Source organism: Mustela nivalis (assembly GCF_964662115.1).
Source record: "Mustela nivalis genome assembly, chromosome: 4".
In the NCBI taxonomy this organism is placed as follows: Eukaryota; Metazoa; Chordata; class Mammalia; order Carnivora; family Mustelidae; genus Mustela; species Mustela nivalis.
In genome coordinates, this window is record NC_139023.1 from 9,437,571 (window position 1) to 9,452,061 (window position 14,491).

Genomic DNA, 14,491 nt, shown 5'->3' on the forward strand with positions numbered 1-14,491 from the left:
AATAATGCCAAAAAGAAATGCCTACATTTTTTCCTTCTTGCTCACTGGGGTTTCTTCTGATATATTTTCTTATAAAAAAAAAAAAAAGTCTTACGAACAACTGATCTATTTGTCTACCTTGGCTGGTTTTCGTCGGGCAGGGTCTGAGTACAGACTGTAATTAAGTGTGATCCAACAGTACCAAAAAAAAATCCAAATGAAAGGTTAACAAAATTAGATTTAGAGAAGATAATATGACATAAACGAAGACACATATGAAGGGGAAAAAAAAAGCGAAGAGTAAAGTACATTTCCAAGGTCCTTATTTTTGTAATGGATATTTAGGAGAGCACTTTATTAGAAATTTCTGTCGTTGTAGGTTCAGGAAGAATTGTACTTCTTTATATTTGAAGAGCTTTCCTCTTTTCCTAAGCACTGCTATAAAGATCAAGGTCAAATTAGTGGCCCGCACTATCTATTTATCTTTCCACTATCCTGAAGATATTTAAGCCTAAATAATTTTTTGGGGGGATTTTCTTTCTCAGCTTACTTATTTTTAGTTCTTTGTGAACTTGAGTATCATTGATACACAATGCTACATTTCTTCCAGGTGTACAATGTAGGGGTTCAACTTCTCTGTGTGTTACGCTGCGCTCACCCCAAGTGTAGCTGCCGTGTATGACCATACTATAGTACCACTGACTATGTCCTCTATGCTGTGCCTTTTATTCCCATGAATCCCATTAAAGCCCAAAGAATTTTGTTTCCTTATCTATGATCTACTTTTAATTTGTTATCTTGTTGCGTGATATTTATCCCTGTCCCCCCCACCATGGTTTCTGATGAGAGATGGGATATAAACACCTTCCTTAATAAACAGCCTTTTCTAACCATTTGGTGTCACTGTTCACCCTGTTTCCACTTCAGTCTTAACTGACTAGAATATGAGCCATTTGGTTAGAAAATCTGTCACATTTGGAAAGCAGCAGCCAGTCAGAGAGAAATTAAATTGTTTTTCTTTGTCTGCCTACTGTTCCAAGTTTCTGCTGGTGTTGCCAGTCATTTGGAGAGAGAAGTGTGGAGCTCGTTCAGCTGTCAGTGAGTGTGGAGGAGGTTGGGTGGATGTGCGCCAACCTCTGCTGTTTGCCATGGACTCAATAGCTGAAGGCTGGGGAGGCTCTCGGGGAGGCTCAACCAGGTCATTCTTGAAGAAAGCAGCTGATGCTTTCTGAGGAAAGAATGCTTTGTCACTATTGTGAAACTGATGGCATTGGTCTATGAGGCAAAGCTCATATTTTCCACGTTCATATCTCTGCCTTAAAAGTCTTTGTGGACAAAACAGCCCTAAGGAAGACTATTCACGAAGCTGAATTTGCCCTATGGTTAGTTCAATCATTCAACATCGAGGAGATGCTGAAATATTAAGTATTTCTTCATGTGAGTCAGTCCCTTAAGACTGCCCTGGAGTGTTAGGTCAGATTCCTTTGTATGAAGAGAATGGGGCAGATGTTAGAGGTGTAGCTCTCAAGTGTGATGAGAATGAGAAAGGCATCGATGGAGACACTACATACTGGATTGAGAGAAGTTACTGAGGAAAATCTATTCCTATAGAGAATCGTGAAAAATAAATGAACAATGGAGCTCCCTAAAAAAATTCAGAAAGCTAATACATGATCTTTAAATTCAGAGAGCCGTTTGTCAGATATTCTGTGTTAATGTATATTTATTTTCAGATCTGTAGCAGAAATCAGTGACCCCGTTGATGGAAAATTAGTCTTGTTGGCTTTAGGACTGTGACTCTTCCTATAGGTAAAGCATGTGTTGGGAAACTATTGTAGGGAGAAATTTCTCTCCCCTCTTCTTTTCGATGTTTGTTTAGTGATTACCTGTATTATTATTCCAAGGGCTTTGGATACATTATAGCATTTAATACTAACAGGAAGTTTACGAAATCAACTCTGCTATTGCCTCCATTTTGTGAATGAAGAAATTGAAGCTGCGAAAGTTATGGAAGCAACTTGCCCAAGATTACACAGCCGGAAAACGACAGAGTTCAAACCCAGACACCACTCAGGTTGTTAACCGAGGGGCTAGATAACCCTTCATGATATAGGTGCAAAAATGGGGGTAAAAAGTTAATCCTGCCCTCAAATCTGTTAGTCAGATATAAACTAACATTTGAGAGGGATCAGTGAGGCATTGGTACATTGCTCAGGAACTGATGAGACACAGAGGAAAATGCCCTCAGCATAGAACCTTGTAAGATGATGTTAAACATGACTGCAAGATACAAGTTTTCATGCAGATGTAGGAGCTTGGCGAGGTATCGTCTACAACAGTTATAAAGACCTACTCGTGTACTAGACTCACCTGCGTCATGTTTCACGGTTTTGGAAATGGGCTCTATCACTTATTACGTGTGTGACCTTGTTCAGTGTACTTCATGTCTCTGGATGTTATTTTTCTCGTTTGTAAAATAAGGATAGAAACTAGACAACGCTTTGGAAGGATGTTGTGATGATTAAAAGAGTTCATAGATGGTCTGATGCCAGGCAGGTTCTCAAATGTTAGCTGTCATCTTTGTTAGCACCATTAGCATTTCACCTAATTCCTTTTAATTCTCATGTTACTTTCTACATAGGAGGCAGCATTCTGAGCACCTTGTATTTATTAACTTAGTTCATGTCTGTGACCTATGGTGGGCATTGTTATAGTGTATGTCTTAACGGAATACTGAGGCAGTGCTTCATGGTGTTTGGCTCTGGAGGGAGGTATTTTAACCACCACCTAAGGCTCACAGGTACTGTAAGCAGTCATTCCAACCTCAGACAGCTGGGAAGGGCCAGAACTGGAATTGGACTAACATTTTCCCACTATAAGTCTAGACTCTGCATTTTTTTTTTTTTTTTTTTTTTGCTATAATTTGGGGACCGATGAGAGTTGAAGAATTAAAAGCAAGACTCTCCCTAACCATCAGAGATGTGCTAACGTGGTATTCCAACACAGGTACCTTCCAGCATGCCCAAATCAGATTGTCTGGAAAAGAGAAATTAAATACACAGAAAAAAAATGAGCAAATAAAATACTCAAACAAGAAGATAAATTATATTAGTGAAACAGCATAAACTAACAAGATGGGTCAAAGGAATCTCAACAGAGAGATTCCCAAATCTAAACCCTAAAAGCTCATTTTAATGTGGCAAACCAAAGCAGAAGTAAAATAATTAAATTCTGTTTACTTTTTTAAAAAGAACTTAATTCCAGTAAACATACCGTGTTATATTAGTTTCAGGTGTACAATACAGTGATTCAAAAATTCTGTATGTTGGGGGCGCCTGGGTGGCTCAGTGGGTTAAAGCCTTTGCATTCGGCTCAGGTCATGATCCCGGGATCCTGGGATCGAGCCCCGCATCAGACTTTCTGCTCAGCAGGGAGCCTGCTTCCTCCTCTCTCTCTATCTGCCTGCCTCTCTGATTACTTATGATCTCTGCCTGTCATATAAATAAATAAAATCTTTTTTTTTTTTTTTAAAGAAAATTCTGTATGTTGCTCAGTGCTCACAATGATAAGTGCACTCTTAATCTCCTTCACCTGCTTCAGCCTTCTCCCCGCTGACCTCCCCTCTGGAGGTATCTGGCAATCACCAGTTTCTTCTCTACAGTTAAATGTCTATTATTTGGTTTGTCTTTTTTTTCTTCATTCATGTATCTAGTTTCTTAAATTTCACATGTGAGTGAAATCATATCCTATTTCTCTTTCTCTGACTTATTTAACTTAGCAGTATACCGTCTAGATCCATCCATATTGTTGCAAACGGCAAGATCTCATTCTTTTTTATGGCTCAGTATATTCCATTATATATTTCAATATAATATATCACATCTTCTTTATCCATTTGTCTATCAATGGATACTTGGTTGCTTCCATAATTTGACTATTACAAATAATACTGCAATAAGCATAGGGGTGTTATATTTTTAAATTTGTGTTTTTATAGTCTGGGTAAATAGCCCGTTTGTTTGCTATTATGTTTTGTTTTTCTGGTGATACTGAGTTAGAATATTAAGTTGTAACAGTCTTACAGAGATACAAAATAATTCAATTCTTAGATCAGTTTTTGTAACAGCTGAAATTCATTGAAAATGCCTTCCCTCTACTTTTGTGAAGATTAGAAATAGAAATTTAATATTCTCTTTAGACCAACTGCCACTTAGTGTTCAAAACTATCAAAATTTCTCCAAATACAGTGTCTATAAAAACCAATATATTAATAAGATGAATAATTCTTTCACTCCAGATTTCTGCCTCCCTTTTCTGCCTTTAACTCCACTCTGCAAAAGTAGGACAGATTACTCTTTGGACATTTTCTTTTGTGTTGTTCTAGATGCTGGGGAGCCGGTGATAAAAAAGATGAAGATGAAGCAAGTCCCCACTCTCCTAAAATGAAAGAGAATAAGTATTGAAAAAAATGTCTAAATGCAAGACAACAGTAGCAAAAATGCAGGCAGGGAACTTTTTAATGCTGAAGCTACTGAAAATAAGAATAGTAGTATTAATAATAATAATAATATACGGTAAGTAACATTTATTGAGGACTTACTCCTGCAAAGTACTGCTAAGCATTTTATATACATTTTATCTTTGAAAACTCACAACTCATTCATTTAGTAAGTACATGTTGAGAGCCTGCTTTATGCCAGGATAACTCTTCTAGGATCTCAGCCTTGCTCCGTGAACAAAAGAAAGATTGTGCTCTGCTGAAATTTATATTCTGGGACTAATAAGTAGTAAAAAATGTTTCTTTTATAAGATCTTAAGATAAGTGTTCTTACCACACACACAAAAATAATAAAAGGAGCAGGAGGAAGTGCTGGGAGGTAATTGGTTATGTCTGTGGCCTTCCTGATGGTGATGGTTTCATGGGTGTACACTTAACCCAGAACTCAGGTCCCTCACACCTCAATAAAGTCATTTGAAAAAAAATGTTTTGTGAGTTGGCAAGCTGAGCTCATGATGAAGTCAAGGAGAGAAGTGTAGTGCTGGGGAAGGGAAGATAATCCAGAAAAAAGACAAGGAGGTCAGTTTCTAGTAGGTTGAAGGTTGAATTTGAGATAATAGTGGGTTGTACAAATGGAAATGCCCTGTGGCTGTTTGCAAGGAGGGGCTGGTAGGAAAATAAATGGTGATGACGACTTGGGGATTACCTTCTCAAGCTGAACAATGGCGTTGTGAACTCACTGACTGAAATAGTTAAGAGAGAAAAGTGTGGCGTGCAAAGGACAGACCCTTGAGAAATCAGAAAGGGCATGGTGCGGGGTGGGGGGTAGGGATGACTATCTGGTGACTATCTAAGAAGAGAGAAACAGGACAGTCGGAGAAAGAGGAAGAGTTCAAGAGAGTTCTGAATTCAGCAGAAAACGTAAAAGAGTAGAGAAGATGGGGGACATCATTGTTCTTTAGCAAGAAAATGGCTGCTGGTAATATCAAAAGAGCACTTCACATTAAATGGAAGTAGAAGAGTGCAGAAACCAAAGGCCAGGGATGGAGGGGTGAGCAGGCAGGAAGTGGAGGCTGTCAATACCAGGTGGCAGAGATGGGGTAATAGCTAAAAAGGGTAGTAGGACCCATTCCAAGAACAAAGTGGTATCACTCTCTTTACATCTAGTCTCTGGGTCCATAAGACTATCGAGACAGAAACTGGTATTAGCTCAATGAACAATACCTAATGAAATATTGAAAAATCCAATTTTTTTTTCTGTACAGCAGTTGGCTTTCAGTATACAGCCAAACCACAAAGAAGAGACCTACGTATCAGTTCTTGAATATGAAGTAGAACTCTGTGCCCTCCAATGTAGAAGTTTTATTTTCCCATGTCCCTTCACATAGAGATTTATTTTTGCTGTCAGTCAGAAGGGAAAACTGTCCTCTGGTAGGTAACAGCGTTTGAAATAAGGGAGAAAATGAAATATACTCTGTCCCAAGGTTGCATTTGTATTAGGAAAATATCATTTTGGCAGGAGAGACAGGGTAATTTGTCAAGCAGATTAATCTCAGGAATGGAAAGTCCTAATCAAATGGCAAAGACTTTAATAGATCTCTTGGATAGGTAGACTGGCCACAGCTCTGTAATTCTGCTATGGGAGTGAAAAGAGACTTAGTCTATCTGCAAGAATCTAATGGGTGGAAATCATAATAAATTTGGAGACAGTATCATTAGATTTGTTCAGTGTTTGTCCGTTCCCACTTTTAGCAATGCAGTACAGCAAATAGAAAAATGCTCACTTAGAGCATATCCTATGTATAATACAGTTACACTCCTTCGATCAATCTATAGGTTCTTAACGGCTAGAAAAGTAGAGAAATAATCAGAATAATTTTTTCTCTTTCACCCTTAATTACATTTGTTATATTTTTAAAATAAGCAAAAAGGAACTGATGGAGAAAATTCAAAACAACACACAAGAGCTAATTTTTTTTCTCAAACATTTTCGCACTATTCCAACTAAAACTACACATTATTGTCAAATTGATACCAATTTTACTCTCTAATCATTTTCTCATTAAGGGGTCTTTTAGGAAATACTTGTTTACTGATAGATGCACAAAAGCTATCCTTTATATGTTGGCCCTTTTCCTCTTTTTAATTACTAAAATGGTGGTAGAGGTAGAGGTAGAGGTAAGTGGCTCTAGACTCCTGAGGTACGAGGCTTTGTCAGTTTCGGTGCATCTCCTCAAGGTCAGTGCCAACTTCTGTGTATCCTCCTGGTAGTTAGCAGAGTACTGTAGGGGCAGTAGACATAAATCATAGTGCAGTGTATTATCACAAAGAATGCTGTCACATTTTCAACTGTAATAAAAATAGTTTTAAAATCCCATAAAGAAGCCAAATGGACAGAATTTGAGAGCTATTATATATATATAGCTCTCTCTCTCTCTTTCTCTCTCTCTCTATATATATATATACACACACATAGAATTTGAGATTATATATATATATATGTATATATATATATATAGTTATTTAGAGCATAATCACTATCCATTTCCCAATTATTGCTGATTTAGGAATATTAAAGTACAATTTGAATACAGACCAATTATATCCAGTTCTGCAAACAGAACTTTGATGCTATTTGAGGGATGGAGCCTCTGGGGGGCAGGGGGCAGTCTGCGGGAATACAGTGCACACTCTGGGTGTTGCCTCAGTGTCCAGAAATGGCCACGACTTTATCCGACTGTAATAGCCCTCCTTTCAGAATCTTAGACAGTTCGTGCATACCATCTGCTCTCTGTCTGTATTCCTTCGGTGCTTTTCTTCATCTAGAAGAATGGTTCTTGAAATTCTTACAGGACTCTTTAAAACGTTTGCCACATATTTTGAGAAGCATCTGGTTGGAAGAAGTCCTGCTTTCTGTATTTGTTCCCAGTTGTCTGGTGTGTGCCATGTTTCTCGTGAATCTAGTTTTGTTAACTTTTGGGGTAAATGCTTTTGCATCTGCTTCAGCACGGATTTCCAGTGAGACTAATAGCCCAAAGCAGTTGCTAAGGGTTGTATAAGTGAAAGACCCTGCGTCGGGAAAACTTGATTAATTTACCTGCCATCTCATTTGCACAAGGTTACCTGGAAATTGGTGTTTGTTTCTTTTGCTTGATGATTTCAAGATGGACCTTGTCCCTTTAAGGAATCCTGGATACCTTGAATACTTTCTCAAACATCTGCTCTGATTTCATCAGGGAGACTTTGGAAGAGCTGTAATTCACATCGATTTCCTTCAGCAAACAAGGCAACTTACCTGTCAGTGAGACGAATTTTCCGAGGAGCTAAAAAATGGAGAGCATTATAAAGGAACTCTGAATCTTAACAGGGACAGAACTTACAGTTAAAGTAGAGTGGAAGAATGTCTGTTGCTGGTTACTTTTTATTATTTTCAGGTTTTCTTTTTTTTAAGATTTTATTTATTTATTTGAGATGGAGCCAGAGTGAGAGCGAGAAAGTTTGAGCAGGGGGACAGGGAAGGCTGGAAGGGAGAGGAAGAAGCAGGCTTTCCAGGGAGCAGGGATGAGGCTCGATCCCAGGACCCTGGGATCTTGACCTGAGCTAAAGGCAGCCGATTAAATGACTGAGCCAGTGAGGCGCCCTTATTTTCATAGGTTTTTTGGTGTTAAATCATTAAATTAACATACACATATTCAAAGTTTGGAAATTCCAAATTACGTAAGGAAGAAAATTGAAATAATATGTATCGTCTAAAAATAACCGTTACTATAAGATGATGGTCAGCACTTACGTTCTGTTACCGTGTAACAAGCACTGTTCTAAACTCTTTACTTATATTAATTCTTTTAACTCTCATGATGATTTTAGTGAGATGGGTACTATCGTTGTCCTCATTATAGAGATGAGGACATGGAGGCCCAGGTTAAGTTGCTTGCACAGTACTTGTTTGGTTAATCAGTGGCGTGACCAGAATTCAAACACAGGCAGCCTAATTCTTGGGTCTCACTCTTAACTGCTGTATTGGCACTTAGGTGAAATTTCTTCCAGACTGCTTTCAATCAAGTTTTTAAAATAAGGTTGAATTTAGAGACCATGTTTAATTACTTACCTTAATTTTATTTGTTTAATCTTCTAACAGTTTTCCCCTATGCTATCTGCAAACACTTGATAAGGATCTTTGTAATAAAGATATTTGAATCCAGTGAGGCCGCTGAGACACCCCCCCTTCTCATATCACGTATTTACAAAAGTCCGCTTTGCCTACCGAGCAGTAACAGCACAGAGGAAAAAATGCAGAGACCCAAGTCAGTGCAGGGCAGGCTTAGTGAATGACCTTTGGTCAATCCTTTAGCCTCATTAAGTCTCAGTTTCTCACCTGTAAAATGGAGCAGTGATATTGGTAACCTGGAGTGCAAGGTTGTCATGGCAACTGAGATGGACCTGAGAAGTATTTTAGGAAAGTGTATAGACATGTATACATGTTAGTGATTACTTTTTTTTTTTTTTTAAGATTTTATTTATTTATTTGACAGAGAGAGAGAGACAGCGAGAGAGGGAACATAAGCAATGCAGTGGGAGAGGGAGAAGCAGTCTTCCTGCTGAGCAGGGAGCCTGATGCAGGGCTCTATCCCAGGACCCTGGGATCATGACCTGAGCCAAAGGCAGACGCTTAACAACTGAGCCACCCAGGTGCCCTGGTGATTACTTTTAATAAAAATGAACATGCTGAAACATAGCTAGCAATTTCTAGGGGACATTCATAAGCCAAGGAGGTAAGAGAGGTTTATCAAAGAAATGAACATAAAACATTGTCAGAAACTACTATAGAATACTTCAGTATTGGGGATGGAATCACTGAAAAGAAAAACCACCAGCATCAATAGGATTTCCATGTATTTCCTTCCAGCCTTTTTCCTATCACTTATGAAATATTTGATTGAAAACTTTTATTCAAGTATAGTTAACATCCAGTGTTATTATCAGTTTGAGGTGTACAATGTCATGATTCAACAATTCTATACATTTCTTGGTGTTCATCAATGTAAGTGTACTCTTAATTCCCTTCACCTGTTTCACCCGTCCCGCCCCTGCCGCACTTCCGGTAACCACCAGTCCGTTCTGTATACTTAAGACTTTTTAAAAAAATTTATTTGATAGACAGAGATCACAAGCAGGCAGAGCGGCAGGCAGAGAGAGAGAGGGGGAAGCAGGCTCCCCGTGGATCAGAGAGCCTGATGCGGGGCTCAATCCCAGGACCCTGGGATCATGACCTGAGCTGAAGGCAGAGGCTTTAACCCTCTGAGCCACCCAGGCGTCCCTGTTCTGTATATTTGAGTCTCCATTTTGTTTGTTTCTTTTCTTCCTTGCTTGTTCATTTGTTTTGTTTCTTAGATTCTACATGAGTGAAATCATATTGTGTTTGTCTTTCTCTGACTTATTGTACTTAGCGCTATGCCTGATGGATCCATCTAGGTTGTTGCAAATGGCACAACATCCTACCTCTTCATGGCTGAGTAATATTCCATTGCGTGTATATGCCTCATCTTCTTTATCCATTCATCTATCCATGGACACTTGGGTTGCTTCCACATCTTGGCTATTGCAAACCTGCAATAAATATAGGGGTGCATATATATTTTTTGAATTAATGTTTTTCTTTTCCCCTTTGGGTAAATACCCAGTAGTGGAATTACTAGACATCTAGTAATTCTGTTTTTAGTTTTTAAAGGAACTACCACACTGTTTTCCACAGTTTTCATTCCCACCAAAAGTGCACAAGAGTTCCCTTTCCCACATCCTTGCCAACACTTGTTATTTTTTGTGTTTTTAACTTAAGTCATTCTGACGGGCGTAAAATGACACTTCATTGTGGTTTTGATTTGTGTTTCCCTGATGATTAGTGATGCTGAGCATCTCTTCATGTGTCTCTTGGCCATCTGTATGCTTTCTTTGGAAACTCTGACCTCTGACCACATTTTTTTTGAAGACTTTATTTTTTTATTTGAGAGAAAGAGAGAGGGAAACAGAGAGAAGGAACAGGGGTAGGGGAGAGACAAAGGGAGAGGGAGAAGCAGACTCCCCACAGACTACCTGTTGAGCAGGGAGCCCAATGTGGGACTTGGTCCCAGAACCCCAAGACCATGACCTGAGCCAAAGGCATATGTTTAACTGGCTGAGCCACCCAGGTCCCTCCTCCCCTGACCATTTTTAATAGAATTATTTGGTTTTTTGGGGGTGTTGATTTGTATACATTCTTCATATATTTTGGATAGTAACCCCTTATTCGATGCATCATTTGCAAATATCTTCTCCCATTCAGTAGGTTGGTTTTTCACTTTGTGGGTAGTTTTCTTTGCTGTGCAAAAGCTTTTTTATTTTGGTGTACCCCAATAGTTTAATTTTTCTTTTGTTTCCCTTGTGAGAGGAGGCATATTAAGAAAAATGTTGCTGTGACTGATATCAAGAAAAATAAAATAAAAACAAAATTATTGTCTATGTTTTCTTCTAAGAATTTTATGATTTCGGGTCTCACTTTAGGTCTTTAATCCACTTGAATTTATTTTTGTTTATGATATAAGAAAGTGTTTCAGTTTTATTTTTTTTTCATGTAACTTTCCAGTTTCCTCAACGCCCTTTATTGAAGAGACTATCTTTTCCCTGTTGCATATTCTTGCCTCCTTTGTCATAAATTAATTGACCATATAAGCATGGGTTTTTTCTTGGGCTCTATTTTGTCCCATTGATCTATGTGTCTATCTTTGGGTCAGTAGTACAGTGCTTTGATTATTACAGCTTTGATTATCACAGCTACTATATTTTGAAATCTGAGATTGTGATATTTCCAGCTTCATTCTTCTTTTAAAGACGACTTTGAGTATTTGGGGGTTTTGTAGTTAAATACAAATGTTAAGATTATTTGTTCCAGTTCTGTGAAAAATGCTGTCAATACTTTGATATGGACATTTTAACAACTTCGGTTCTCACAGTTCATGGAATACCCTTCTGTTTGTTTGTGTCATCTTCAATTTCTTTCATCGGTGTTTTACAGTTTTCAAAGTGTAGGTCTTTTACCTCTTTGGTTAAGTTTTTTAGATATTTTATTCTGTTTGGTGCAGAAATGAAATTGTTTTCTTAATTTGTATTGATTATTAGTTTATAGAAATGCAGTGGGTTTCTGTATATTGATTGCATCCTGTGGCCTAACTGAATTCATTTTTCAGTTCTGGTAGTTTTTTGGTGGAGTCTTCAGGGCTTTCTATATATAGTGTCATGTCATCTGCAAATAGATACAGTTTCACATCTTCCTTACCAATTTCGATGCCTTTTATTCTTTTTCTTGTCTGATTGCTGTGGCTAGGACTTCCAGTACTATGTTGAAAAAAGTGGTGAGAATGGATATCTTTATCTTCTATCAACATTTGTTAAGCTTATTATTTGGCTCCTTTCAACTCTATGGTCAAAAAATTGCTGAATCAACTGCTTTCATTTTCCTCCCTTTTTAATTTGCAACTGACTTTTTAATTTCTCCCATTTCTCCCTTTGTAAATTTCTTCCTTGCTTACCTAATTTCTCTCTTTTATCTTCTTCCCTCCCCTTCCCAGCGTCATCAGCGTATGAAGTGTTTCTGTTTGTAGGCAAACCAGGTGAGGGCCTCCAGTATTGTCATTGACCTTTGAGAGGTGCTTGTGCATTCCTTTTCTCTACCTCTGCCCAGGAGCATACCCAAGTGGTTTCAAATGCAAAAGGCTGGACACTTGTTATTGAGGCCTCTGGGGAAGGAGGCCTAACTCTGCTCCCACAGAACTGCAGCAGCAAGTGACCTATAACCACAAGAATCAACTTGATTAAATGAACTGCTTTGTAACAGATGTGGCTCACTGACTTAGGGAGAGAATATTCAAAATGCTAATAAAATAATGAAGGGGATGAATTGTTTTTCACTTCCAGTTTCTTCTAAAATTGGTTGAAAATATCTGCAAAACTTGCATCAAGGACATTTTTTATGAAATATTCTAATTCTCCAGCTTTTGCCATCTTTGGATATTGTTGGTAGTCGCTTAGCACATATAAAAAACATGCTTATATATTTTCTTTTAACTTGGGCCTGGCACTCGCCTTAGAAAACCTAGCAAGACTGAATGGCACCCGCTGAGGTGAAACACTTGTCTTATAAACTTGTTATGGAGATATGCATGGAGATACATAAAAATAGGACTTACATTCTGGGATGATATCATCAGTGCCTGCCCACTGCCTTAGATGCATGTTGCCCTATCCAAAGAATGTGCCATACAAAATTTTGCAGTGGATAAGTCTAGACAAAATATTTTTGGATACTTTGAGTATATCCCTCCGGATTAAACACTGTTGCCAAAGGGTTAATCGGATTCAAAGATCCCTCCCATGAGGTTTGAGAGTCTGTGATATAAATTCCATCTGTTTCTTGAAGCATTTTATGGGTTTGGCAATGTGATGTGTTGGCCTGACAATTGTTTAAAAAATCCTTTTTAGCCTGATACAGGTATAATTTTTTTTATAGTATCCAGATTTATTTTCTTCAACATCTAATTTTAAATTAAAAACCACTCCAGGTCTCTGTCTGGGATATAAAATTTGTTCTGAATGTGAGTACTACAAAGCCATCCCTTGACCAAAGAGGTGTTAACTTTCATACTGTAGTGTAGGAGTAGAACAATCTTTGTCCAATTTGAATGCTATGAGAATTGGAAAATTGTAAACAGTGAAAGTCGGTCCTGAAATATTTCTTGACTGTACTTTCTTTGCTGCAAGGGATTGTCTACAAACTGTCTTCAGTTGATTATGGTATCTAAGATGACCTCTGGGCTTATGTAAACTGTGTGTACTCATTTTTCATGAATAACTTTCAAATTGGTAAATCCAGGTTTAAACAAATTGGTAAAACCAGGTTTAAAAACAAACAAACAAACAAACAAAAAAACAACAAGCAAACTCAACCTTAAAGAGTTAAAACTGGGAAAAACCAGCCTGAGAGAGAGTGAATGTTGGAAGAGGAGAGAGATGGTTTCATCTATTTGCCTTAGTCATGGAAGGGATCTACTTCACGTTTACCCCTTCACCACCTATAATCCTGGCTTTGAATTTACATAATGAGCTCCCTTGGCTGTATTAATTCTTGGATAGGGAATTCCTTTAGGTCTGTCTGCTTCAGTCTCCTGGTGAGCTTTGAAACACTGAACTTTTTCTCAAGCCTCTTCTCTTATACAGACCTATTTAGTCACATGATCAGATTGTAAACCTTTATTTTGATCCGGCTTCCTCTTAAATTGTAATTCTAATCAAATAATCTTTCTCTGGCTCCACATACCTCCACCACTGGCAAGAGTTTCCCTTCCTTCAATCTTTAGCAACCACTCCAGAAATTTGCTTATCTCGACCTACATCAACCCTTAGGCATTATTTATATGAAGAGGGAGATTGAGAACACTCACTAATTGTTGTTCAATTCTCAGAGAGACAGGGTCCCCGTTTTTTGAGAAGAGTGTAAACTTCTGTAACTGCTTACCCTATCAACAAAAAGATAAGAAGCCTTAGGTCTTCCTCTGTACCAAAGAAGGTATCATGTTCCATTTTTTAGAACCAGGGCTAGCCAGCTTTAGAACAAGGTAATGATGATCTCAGGAGACTCAGCTAGTTTTTTGAACTGGAAAACTGGAACATCAATTTCTGGGAGAAGTATTTGATTCTGACTCCTTACAGATACATGGGGGTGCCCTATTAAGGACTAGTGCCCACTGAACTCCTGTCCCGTTCTGGTCTTCTATGTCTTCTTTAGATAATGATTTGAGATTAGCAATATCTCCTCACCATCAGTCCCAATTCCAAGATTTCAGATTAATATGCTTAGACCCTGTAAAAGGAAGAAAACAGTGTCATTAACTCTATAAAGACTATTAGAACCATGAGAGAGTCAGCATCTGGAACTGCAACCTGCTTCTGTGGATGCCTCTTGGGCTAATGTGTATTCCACCAGAT